The following is an 11,836-nucleotide window of genomic DNA, read 5'->3' as shown; positions in this document are numbered from 1 at the left end:
GGGGCACTCTTTTCCCACCCAAGCTGACAGGACCCATTCCCTCTGTCCACTTCTCTCCCCAGCTCCACACCAGCCCCTTCTGACCAAGGAATGAGGTTTTCTTCTGAAAAGACTTGCTTGCCCTAATAAAACACTCTCTGAGGGCATTTCCACTTTCACAGGGTTTCTGTGAAACCTGTGTGGCCAGGTGCAGTAGCTCATGTTTCTTATCCCAGCACTTTGGGAGGCCAAAGTGGGAGGATCGCTTGAGGCCTGGTGTTTGAGGATAGCCTTGGCAACATGCAAGACCTCTGCAAAAAATAAAAAAAAGAAAGAAAAAAAATAAAACTGTGTAAGCCAAAGGATAGGATTTCCAACGGTGTCATCTGGAGAGGCAGTGACAAGTTGTGACAAGTGACTCTGGACTTGCAGCCCCTCCACCCATAGACTGCTCCACAAGCTGGTAAAGCTGGCTCTGGCCCTACAGAGAGGAGCTCAAGACCCTGAGTTTTGCATCCCATGGATGACCATGCTTCTCCTTGACGCTGGGCCCCTGCGCCCATGATTTTCATCCACAAGAATCTTTACCACTTCTTCCTCCCACTGTGATTGGTAGAGCTGTGTTTAGACTTGCCTGTTCTGAAATAGTTGGGCTCTTCTCAGAAACGGGCACTTCACATTAATTAAGGAAGGAGATGAAACAGGACCCAGCTAAGAGAGCTCACAGAGCAGGTGTAACAGGTAGGGGAGGGGGAGGCCGGGTGTGGAGGAAGGAGTGGAGTGCAACTGAGAAGGAAACATTTTCTCAGCACACATCGGCTCATGTTTCCAAGTTTGGGACTAGAAAAGGGAGAAAAGAAGGTGACTCCATATCACCTACTTGCCTAGACACGATAGTTAAAGCTAGAGGGATCACCTACTTGCCTAGACACGATAGTTAAAGCTACTCCATATCACCTACTTGACTAGACACGATAGTTAAAGCCAGAGGGAAGCCCTGTTTGCAAAGGCTGAAGGCTGGGTTCACTGTTTAAAGAGGCCGAATGCATCTGGACTCCAGTTAACTGGGAAGAAAGAGAACCCTCCCCAGACAGGGTACCACAGTGTCATTTTGCTCTTTTAAACTAGAATAATCCCTAACCACCCAATAGCGGCATCCTCATGGCCATTTGCTGTTATAGCCGGCTCATGGAAAAAGGAGGCCATGGCCACAGACTGGCTCAGAGTTGGGCTGAGGGGAACCAGAAGAGGAAGACCCTGAAGACTGGAGCACCCCATTCTCTGGGGCTGGTTCACGTCTCCTTCCCACCTGAGGTCTTAAGGGACAGAAAGCCCAGGTCTCATGACTTCTCAAATGTCAAGAACTCCCCATAAGCCATGGATGTGAGTTTGTCAATTGTACTCAGTCCCTGAAAATGTTTGACAGAAAAATTCTGAAGTCGCAGTATCAAGATACTTCCTTGGGTGTAGAGGCGTAGCTGGAGGCAAGGTCAAGAGAACCAGGGTAGCCGGGTTCGGTGGCTCAGCCTGTAATCCCGCGCCTTTGGGAGGCTGAGGTGAGTGGATTGCCTGAGCCCGCGGGTTTGAGACCCGCCTGGGTAGACGTGACCTCATCTCTACAATAAATAAAAAAATTAGCCGGGCGTGGTAGCGCATGCCTGTAATTCCAGCTACTTGGAAGGCTGAGGCGGAAGGATCGCCGGAGCCCAGCAGGTCGAGGCTGTGGTGGCCGGGAGCAGCTACTGCACTGCAGTCTGGGCAACAGAGTGAGACTGCAACTCAAAAAAAAAAGAGAACCAGGGTGTTGTGTGTTCAATTGTATCCCCCTTAAAAATATATATTGGTTTCCCAATACCTAAGAATATGACTTTATTTGGACATAGGGTCTTTATAGCGGCAACCAAATTAAAATGAAGTCATTAGGGACCCTAATCCCATCTGACAGATGTTCCTACACAAAGGGAAATTTGAACACAGAGACGTACACAGGAAGAGAGCCATATTAATGTGAAGATGTCCATCTATAAGCCTCTATAAGGAGAGAGGCGTGGGACTGATCCCTCCCTCACAGCCCTCGGATGGAAGCAGCCCTGATGATGGCTGGACTTTGGGCTTGTAGCTGAACTGAGAAACAGTACATTTCTGTGGTCTAAGCTACCCAACCTGTGGTACTATATTCTTTTTTTTTTTTTTTTGAGTTGGAGTCTCACTCAGTCGCCCAGACTGAAGTGCAGTGGCCGCTCCCGGCCACCACAGCCTCGAACTGCTGGGCTCCAGCGATCCTTCCGCCTCAACCTTCCGAGTAGCTGGAACTACAGGTGCGCACTACCACACCAGGCTCATTTTGACTTATTGTAGAGATGAGGTCTCGCCAAGTTGCCCAAGGGGGTCTCGAACCCGCGGGCTCAGGCAATCCACTCACCTCAGCCTCCCAAAGGCGCGGGATTACAGGCTGAGCCACCGACCCCGGCTGGTACTGTATTCTTATTACAGCAGCCCTGAGAAACTCAGACACAGGGTCTGCATCTTTGTCACTCCATTTCTCTGGGTAATCAGAAGTCCAGCCAGACACACTGTCCCTTTTAGCCTGACACTCTCTGACTTTCTGGCCTCCAGGCCTGTAAGAACAAGGGGAATATCTGGCCCACTCAGAACCTAAAAAAGTTATGGACCGGACCCTGCTTTTGTGTCACAAATCACCACAGGCCAAAGGTTTTATTTTCTTCCACGGTCATGCCCAGGGACGGGGTGGGACTTGCTGCCTGGTTCCGAAGCATTCTTTAAGATGGTAGAGGCTGGGCACGGCGGCTCACATCTGTAATCCCAGCACTTTGGGAGGCCAAGGTGGGGAAATTGCTTGAGTCCAGGAGTTAGAGACCAACCTGGACAGCATAGTGAGACCTAGTTCCTCTTTAATAAATAAATAAATAAATAAAATAAAAATAGAAATAAGATAGAGCAAAATGGTGGAGAGCTAAAATTTGAAATATATTTTAACAATATCAGTAAATAGGTTAAAGAGCATTTCTCTTTTCCTTTAGGCTGAGCAGGCTGAAGAGACTTCACTGAACCAAGAGGGAAAGCTGGGACAGATGTGGATTTGTAGACAGAAGAAGGGGGCTCCCAAGAGGGGAGAACCCCATGACCCAGAATATGGAGATGAGGACACTCAGGCCTGCTTGAATACCACAGCGAGGGGACAAGTGTGCCAAGAGTTGAGAATTTGGAAAGGAGAATTAGAGGTAAGTTTCTTTGAGTAAGTTGATCCAAGTGGCCCAGGGTCCTAACCTCCGGCAGCTTGGGCTTTGTGGGTGATGGAGGATCAGAGGCGGCTTTGGAGTAAAGACCAGAGTAGGAAGAGCCTATTGACGATTACAATATATCATCATCATCATCATTATTTTTGAATTGGGGTTTCACGCTGATGTCCAGGCTATAATACAGTGGCACAATCATGGCTCACAGCAGCCTTGAACTCCTGGGCTTATGCAGTCCTCCTCCTCAGCCTCCTGAGTAGTTGGCACTACAGGCATGCACCACCATGCTCAGCTAGTTTTTATTTATTTTGGAGGCTGGGTCTCCTTTGTTGCCTAGGCTGGTTTTGGAACTCCTAGCCTCAAGCCATCCTTCCACCTCCACCTCCCTAAATGCTGGGATTACAGGCCTAAACCACTAAACCCATTTACAGCTGGTTATTGAACACCCATTGTGATTCAGATACTTCTTTTATTTACTCTAATCCTTACAAAAATCCTGTAAGGCAGACATAATCACCTCCACATCGACATGAAGAACTACAGTTCGCAAGGAAGGCACATCCTTTGCCTTGTTTCTTCATGGCCATGCCTGCCTCCCCACTGCTGTTCTTGTGGTTCTTTCTGGATGGGATGACAAGGAAGTCTATGCCTTTGACTCTGCCTCGGTGACCACACTCTGTATTCCCTCCCCTTTCCCACTGCTGTCCATTTTGTTGGGTCTTGCATGGGAATATGCATGTGTTGGGTGAGCCCTGAGTGTGTTTAGCTTGTAGGTGGAGTCTTGTTGGGTAAGGAGGTGCGGGGTGTGTGGCAAGGGTGGAGGCCGAGGTTGGCACATTTGAGAACAAGCCGGGGAACATACTGGAGGGTCTGCGCGTTCCTGAAGGCGTCTTCTCTTACAAGTACTTGTATCTTTTCCTTTCCAAGATGTGTATTGAGCAAGCAGCTGCTGCGGAAACCAGGCTTGAAATTTAACAGATCAATTAAATACCTTGATTTGACATTTTGGTACCAAGGTTGGCAGGACCATACAGGCATGGGTTTAATTGGGAAGCATCTCAAGGTCTCTCAGTCCAGGGGCCTCCTGGTGTGTAACTCTGCTCACACCGGTTCAGTGAGCTCAGAAATGGGGTCCCGGGCACAGAAGAGGCCATACTTCAGGCTGACCTAATGTAACTTTTCACTCCTGGCTGGTGGTGGGTGAGGGGGAAGCATCCTAGGAAAAGGAGGGGAAGGAGGGGACTAGGTGGGGGAAGGGGGAGGGCAGGCTCCTTTGAGGTGGTTCCATCTGTGCTGGGTGACTGAAAGAAAGGTGATGTAATGAATAATCTGCAGACTTCCAACTGCTATAATTCTGTGTGAATAATCCTGATAATGACCCTTTACCCAGCAAGGGTGGCATCCAGATAAGCAGATTGCTAGATCCTTCCTGTCAGCTTATGTTAACAGCGTGTTCGATTGCCATCTGATATGATGTAACACACCACCGTGATGGACAAGTCCCTGTTGGGCCTGCTGGGCTGCAGGAGAAGTGATGAAACAAGAACCTGGCTGGGTAGAGAGAGAGAGAAAGCCACCCTCGAGGTGCTCAGGACTTCTTCACTTCCTCTGTGCTCTGGGGGTGATGCCCTTCGATCGACCTCTGGGTGAGCACCAGGAGCCCACCAATACTTTCCAGGTCACAGTAAGGTCAGATGGACAGAGACCTCAGTCTTGAGCAGGGGGAAGTCAAGGTATTCTTTCTCATATGGGGCTTTGTGTGAAGGGGAGAGAGGTTGTCAAGAAAAACTGGCAGGGCTCAAGGTCAAGATCCTGACACCATCAAGTGTTTGGTGATTCAAGTGCAGTCAAGTTTTGTGTTAGCTTTTCCAACATCTCTTTCTCCATTTGGTAAGAGCACTTCCAAGTTCTCTTTGGGGACCCATCCCTCCCTCCATTCCCAGTCCGTATGTTTTGGGTCCCAGAGAAGACCATCTGAGTCTTATTGGGGAGGAGAGCTCACAGCCCAGGCCTGGCCAAGGAGAGTACTGCCTCCCCCAGGAATGGGCCAATCGGGAATATTAGAATTTTTGTCGCAGTCATTTGGAAAAAGGTGCTTAATTTCTGCCGGAGTTGCTAAACTAGTAGGATTCATATAGAACGGTCAAAGGTATCTCTGCCAAATTGGGAGATGAGGTGGATGAAGAATAAAGTCAATAGAGACTGAAGAGCTGAGAGATGGGTAGGGAGTCGGAGATTTCTGCCATTTGTTCTAACATCGGCACCCAACTTCGTTCAAAATGGATATTTTTCAGTCACACAAGCCAATAAATTCTCTCTCTCTGGCTTCCATTTTGGGTTGGGTTTCCTTCATTTGCAACTGATCAGAGTCACCGCCAATACCCAAAGCCAATCGGCTCCCTAGGCCCAGCACAGAGTCTACCCCAGCCTCTCATGTACCCTGCTCTGCTCTCTAGGACAGGAGGGGACCGGCTGCTTTTCACAGAGGGGTCAGTGGATGTGAATCTGTGCTGACAGTGTCCCACAATGCCCCTCTTATTTCTCTCTTGCCCTCTTTATTACCCCTGGTTTTTAAACTTTCTTCCTCTTCTTTCTCTCTTTTGATTTTGACATAGGATTTTAAAAGACACCGAACATCTTGTTTTGCCAAAAGGTAGGCAAGTGATCAAAAAATGATGCACAAAAGGGCAAAGGAGCAACTGGAAGGGGCTCCTGATAGGCAATTCTGAGAATTTGAGCACAAAATAACGGGAGGCAGTTATAAATTATTAAAAATAGATATCTATGAGTCTATACCAATAATTAATACATGCATAGACAGATGAAAGAATGAATGAACTAACAGAGCAGCAAACAAATATAGATGTTCAACTTATGATGGGATTACATCCTAATAAATGCATCTTAAGTTGAGAACATAAGTCGAAATGCATTTAATGTACCTAACTTTCTGAGCATCATAGCTTAGCCCCGCCTACTTCAAGCATGCTCAGACCACCTACATTATCCTATAATTAGCCAAAATCAGCTAACACAAAGCCCATTTTATAGCAAAGCATTGAATATCTCAAGTAATTTACTGACTGCTGTACTGAAGGTGAAAATCAGAATGACTGTATGAATACTTGAAGTACTGTTTCTACTGAATGTGCATCACTTTCACACCACTGTAAAGCTAATAAACCTTAAGTTGAGCCATCATACATTAGGGATCATCTATAAGTAATCGGAAGAGAAGGAGGGGCTTTACTTGCAGCAAAATGTCAAGCATCAACCAGTAAATGTGGAGAAAATAATTGTTTAACATGTCTGATTTTTTTCACGTTAAAAAATCATCATTTTATAGCCATCATGGTAAAGACTTTGACAGCAATTACATTGAATCTATAGATTACTTTGGTTATTATGGACATTTTGACAATATTAATTCTTCTAATCCATAAACATGAGCTGCCTTTCTATTTATTTGTGTCTTCTTTAATCTCCTTCAGCAATGTTTTAGAGTTTTCAGTATGGAAGTCTTTCATCTCCTTGGTTAAATTTGCTCCTAAATGTATTATTCTTTTTGGTACTGTTATAAATGGAATTATTTTCTTAGTTTCATTTTAGAATTGTTCATTGTTAGTGTACAACTGATTTTTGTGTGTCAATTTTGTCCCTAGCAACTTATGAATGTGTTTATTAGTTACAACTAGTGTGTGTGTATGTGTGTGTGTGTGTGTGTGTGTGTGTAATATTTAGAGTTTTCTACATGTGAATCTTTTCCTTTTTTTTAAGTACTGTAGTCTTTGCAAATGTTAATGTTGTAAAAAATTATGGAACTATTTTAGAATAAAAAAAGACTGAAGGAACATGGCAACTAGATGCAATACTTGGTCCTAGACTGCATCCTATATCAGAGGGGGGTAATGTTGTAAAGAACATGATTAGCACAATTAACACAATTGGAGAGTAGATGGGAAATTAAGTAGGAGAATGGTATTCCTGCTTAATGTGCTGAAGTTGGTAACATGACTGTGGTTCTGTAAAGGAACAGCATTAATCTTAGGAAATGTGCACTGAAGTGTTCAGGTATACAGAGCTTTCAGATATGTCACTCTCAGGTGGCTCAGAAAAAAATAGCTAGAGCAAGAGAGTGGGTAGAGGGCAAGACAGAGGAAGAAGGAAAGAGAGAGATAGAGAAGGAGAGGGAGACAGCAACCATCCATGATAAAATGGGGCAAAAAGGTAAATTCTGGTGACAGTGCGTATGGCCTGTACTATTCCTTTTCTTCTGCCTCCTCTGTGGATTTTAAATCATGCTGTTGGTTTTATGGTGCCAGTGCTGGCACAAACACTGTTTCTACTTGCCCGGAGACAGTGCTGTCCCCAGCTGTGCACTCCACTGGACAGCCTCTCCTGCCCTACCAGGACTTGCTGTGACTCCAGGAGCAGCACATGAGACATTTTTCCACATGGATGGATAGTTTTGTCAAGTGGAATTTAATCTGCCCAAATCAGGAGGATTATTTTGGAGAACGCATTAAAATTGTTAATTAAAATGTGAGTGTCTAATTGCCATTATTCTTGGTTTATAAGAATTATCACAGAGCCTGGTGTGTGGCACTGCTCTCTCTCTGCCCCCTTGCCTAACCCAGGGGAAATCCAGGGTGCTGATGTCACCTCCATTTCTGCCTGTGCTCGGGGGACCCTCCAGAGGTGGGCATGAGGCTTAAAGAAATAAGAAAAAAAAAAAAAAGACATTTAAAGACACATTCCAAGTTAAAAGAAGACCAAAAATTTTGGATGAATAGTCCTAGAGCATCCAGCACGGCAAGGTAACTTTGGCAAAGAAGCATAATATATGGCATTGACCCAAATAGCTTATGCTCTAAGATGAGAACACAAGAAAAGACACAGAGGGTGAGATGGTTGCAAAAGGTGTGCTTTCCCTTGTCCCCACATGAGAAACATCATTGGGCCATGGAAATTGATTGCCTATCAGTGGAGCAGACTGTAAGGATACCAGATGTTCAGAAAAGAAAAGGACTCCTGTAGGCTGAGGAGACTTCACTGAACCAAGAGGGAAAGTTGGGACAGGACATAGATTTGTAGGCAGAAGAGGGGAGAACCCCAAGACCCAGAATATGGACATTTGGACACTCAGCTATTTGAATAAAACTGTGAGGGGACCAATTTGTCAAGAGTTGAGAATTTGGAAAGGAGAATTAGAGATAAGTTTCTCTGAGAAAGTTGGTCACAGTGGTCCAGGGCCCTGAATTCTAGCAGCTTGGGCTTTGTTGGTCATGGAAGATCAGAGAAGTCTTTGGAGCAGAGGCAGGAGTAGGAAGAGCCTATTGACTATTAGTCTATTATTATTATTGTTATTACTGATATGGGGTTTCACTCTTATGCCCAGGCTGTAGTGCAGTAGTGCTATTATGGCTCACTGCAGCCTTGAATTCCTGGGCTCAGGCAATCTCCCTGCCTCAGCCTCCTGAGTAGCAGGCACTACAGGTGTGTGCCACCATGCCCAGCTAATTTTTCTATTTTTTTTTGTAAAGATGGGATCTCTCTCTGTTGCTCAGTCTGGTCTTGAACTCCTAGCCTCAAGCCATCCTCCCATCCCAGCCTCCCTAAATGCTGGGATTACAGGCCTAAACCACTAACCCCCATTTACAGCCCATTGTGATTCAAGTACTTCTTCTATTTACTCTAATCCTTGCAAAAACCCCATAAGGCAGACATAATCACCTCTATATTGGCAAGAAGAACTACAGTTCCCCAGGAAGGCAAATACTTTGCCTGAGGCCAGGCAGCTAGGAAGGGGCAGAGCCAGGGGTCAAAGCAAAGGCTGTCAAATGGGGGTCTACCCAGATACCTCTCCAGACACCATTTCCTCCTGTGTTGGTTGTCATGGTGCATGGAGCCATAACGTCTAATGTGGCTATGGCCATGGATATGGAAAGAAAAAGAATGATGTGGGGAAAACATGAAGGAAAAACCTGACAAGACTGGGCGAATGATTATGTTTGGAAGGTGACTGAAAAGGAACAGTTAAATGAAGCTTCATTTTGTCCTTTAAACAATAACATACTTTCACTACTGTGCTAGCTCTTTGGAAAGAGAAAAAAATAATCATAATATTGTCCCTGCACTCAAGAACATTACAGTCCAGTATGAGATATTATAAATGGACATCAACATGTGTGAGGGGGGACCCCAAAAAACCTTGGAATTTATTTTTAAATGTTTATTTATTCTTATATGTTTAGACATCAGTCACCTTCAAACTACTCTCTGTTTGATGCAATATATTATCGAGATGCTTTTCCCACTGCTCTAAAAGGCTTTTGAACTTGTCCATTTGAATGCCTTTTAGTGCTTCTGTTGTTTTTGCTTCATTTCTTCTTACATGAAAAAAATGTTTCCCTTTGAGGACATTTTTCATCGGGGGAAACAAAAAGTCACCTGGGGCAAAATTGGGTGAACAGAGAGGGTGTGGCACAGAGGTCATGTCATTTTTGGTCAAAAACTGCTGAGCACTCAGCGTGGTGTGGGAAGGTGTGTTGTAATGGTGGAAGAATCAGTCATCTGTTTGCCAAACTCAGGATGTTCCTTCTACAAATTGTGATGCAACCTTCTCAAAACTTCCAGATGACAGAAACTTTGGTTGATTATTTGATCCAGAGGAACAAATTCCAAGCATACTATAAGGGGCCCGCCCTCCAAAAAAAGAGAATTTTAGGTTTGTTTTTTTCTTTGATCTCCTCTTGTATAATATGGGAACAAGTTAGATAAATGCTATAAAAGCGATATATACAGTGCTGTAGAAGATGTGAGGGGGGAATCTATGTGGCAAAATCAAGCATATACTGATGAGAACATATTGATCTGGACTTTAAGAAATAAATACAATTTTTTGTTTGTTTTTTTCATAAAGATGGGGAAATGGGGTCTTGCCATGTTGCCCAGCTTAGTCACCAACCCAACTCCTGGGTTCAAGCAGTCTTCCCACCTTGACCTCCCTGAGATTACAGGTGTGAGCCACTGTGCCCAGTTAGAATAAATAGAGCTTTAAATGGCAGAGAGAAGACATGAAAGAAGGATTGTTCAGACCAGAGCTTCTCAGCCCTGGCACTATTGACATTTTGGGCGATAATTCTTTGCTGTGGGGCTTGTCCTGTACATTATAGAATGTTTTAGCGGCATCTCTGGCCTTCATCCGCTAGATATCATTTCCAGCTGTGACAATCAAAATGTCTCCAGACATTGCCAAGTTTCTTTGGAGGCAAGCTTGGTTGAGAACCACTGTTCTAATCTAAGAGGATGATGTGAGAAAGGGAGTATGTTTGGGGAATAAAGAGACATCTATATCAGCCTGTCTGAAAATGTGTTTCTTGGGAACATTAGTGTCTTGTGAGATAAGTCATAGTCCTTTAAGCAGGATCAATGGTCAAATAGCATAGAGAAATACCAAAGACTTTCCCCTTCAATTGGAGGCTCACAATGTATATTAGAAGAGTAAAGGCTTTGAGAGATTTTGCAAGAAAGTTGTGTGACTTTGGTTAAATATAATTACCACAGAGCATTTTTTAAAAAAATCAAGAAACAGTATTAAGCCTCTGAAGGGCACTATTGCCTTGCAGGGCACAGTTTGGAAAATGATGACATATTTGACTGAAACACGGAGTAGGTGAAATCTTGAAAGTTGAAAAGGTACAGATAGATTCTAGAACCAGCTTCAAAGGACTTGGAACTAAGTGAGAAGTCTGAATTTCGTTTAGTCAACAAGAGGGAGGTAACCAGCAGGTAACATAATTAATGCTATGCTTCAGTTATTCATTCAACATACATTAATTAAATCACATTAGTTTAGGGGCAGCAAGTCAAACAGATTAGAAGCAGTAGCAACAGGAACCACGGCACCTTGCTACTGGAAAAAGCATTAATTTAAGCATGGTCACTACAGAAGGAAGCGACCTGGAAAAAATATCTAGAGATTAACAGAACATAATTGATTTGTTGGAGGGTGGAACAAGAAAAGGAGTCAATGATGACTGTCACTTTTTAGGCCCAAGTTACTGGGAGCTTCTTGGTACCTTTAACAGAGAAAGAATAGTCAGAAAAAGTAGCAGACTTGGGGAGAAACAAACTCCTTTTGGACATGTTGAGTTTGAAATGTTGGTAGGACATCCAGTAACAGATGTCCAGGAAGTAGCTGGAATTATGAGTCAGGAGCAAAAACGCAACTAGAAATACCTTTTGGCTTGTTATCTTTTTTAGGGTAGCAATGTAAGTTGTGAATGTCACTGTGGTAGCTAAAGGGGAAAGAGTAGGGAGAGACAGAAAGGAGAAGGCTCAGAACAGAGACTTGGAGACCACTGACGCTAAGAGTGAAAGAAGACAACATAGCCAAGCAAACAGAAGAACCTGGTAAAGAAGCAGGGGATTTGGCAACGCCCTCGGGTCCCTTCCCACTGTGGGAATTTCTCTGTCCCCCTAATAAATCTTGCTTTCTAAAAAAAAAAAGAAGAAGAAGAAGAAGTAGGAGATTTGAGGAGAAATAATGTCAGAGAAGCCAGAAATGGAGGGAATGACAAGAGGCCATATATTGCAGA

This window comes from Carlito syrichta, unplaced genomic scaffold (genome assembly GCF_000164805.1).
Source record: "Carlito syrichta isolate Samal-C Ts95f unplaced genomic scaffold, Tarsius_syrichta-2.0.1 Scaffold287177, whole genome shotgun sequence".
In the NCBI taxonomy this organism is placed as follows: Eukaryota; Metazoa; Chordata; class Mammalia; order Primates; family Tarsiidae; genus Carlito; species Carlito syrichta.
This window is presented reverse-complemented; position numbering follows the sequence as displayed.